Consider the following 557-nt stretch of genomic DNA (forward strand, 5'->3'; position numbering starts at 1 on the left):
AAAAAAATCGCAATTTGATATTTTCCCCCAAATCACACAGCCCTAGTTGTAGCTGCAGTTGCTGCTTGAGTAGCAATAAGCCTTGAAGGAATTCGAGTTCCATGAACAATTCTTTGCAATGGTGTTTTAGGAATCATTCCAATCTTTGTAAAATGTGCAGGAGGTGATTCAGAATCAATAAGCAAAGATGATTGTTCTTCTGCTTTATCCAGATATTTGTTCATAGCATATCTTAATATAGTAGATGAGTGAAAACTATGCAGTGAACTTGCTTCGGAACTCTCCAACACCTTTAGTTTTGCATTTGCAGAATCTATTTCAGACTGCAACATACAGGTGCATCTCAATAAATTAGAATGTCGTGGAAAAGTTCATTTATTTCAGTAATTCAACTCAAATTGTGAAACTCGCGTATTAAATAAATTCAATGCACACACACTGAAGTAGTTTAAGTCTTTGGGTCTTTTAATTGTGATGATTTTGGCTCACATTTAACAAAAACCCACCAACTCACTATCTCAACAAATTAGAATACTCCATAAGACCAATAAAAAAAA

The 557-nt window shown here is 34.3% G+C and overlaps 1 protein-coding gene across 1 annotated transcript in view; it reads left to right on the plus strand.

Moving 5' to 3' along the window:
* The window catches only part of LOC107756568 (WD repeat-containing protein 87-like), a gene marked incomplete at its 3' end in the record, with an annotated part of 31,776 nt that overhangs the window by 18,683 nt on the left and 12,536 nt on the right, over window positions 1-557 (plus strand). The gene's annotated exons all lie outside the window — the stretch shown is intronic.

This window comes from Sinocyclocheilus rhinocerous, unplaced genomic scaffold (assembly GCF_001515625.1).
Source record: "Sinocyclocheilus rhinocerous isolate Xijiao unplaced genomic scaffold, SAMN03320098_v1.1 scaffold5023, whole genome shotgun sequence".
Classification (NCBI taxonomy): domain Eukaryota; kingdom Metazoa; phylum Chordata; class Actinopteri; order Cypriniformes; family Cyprinidae; genus Sinocyclocheilus; species Sinocyclocheilus rhinocerous.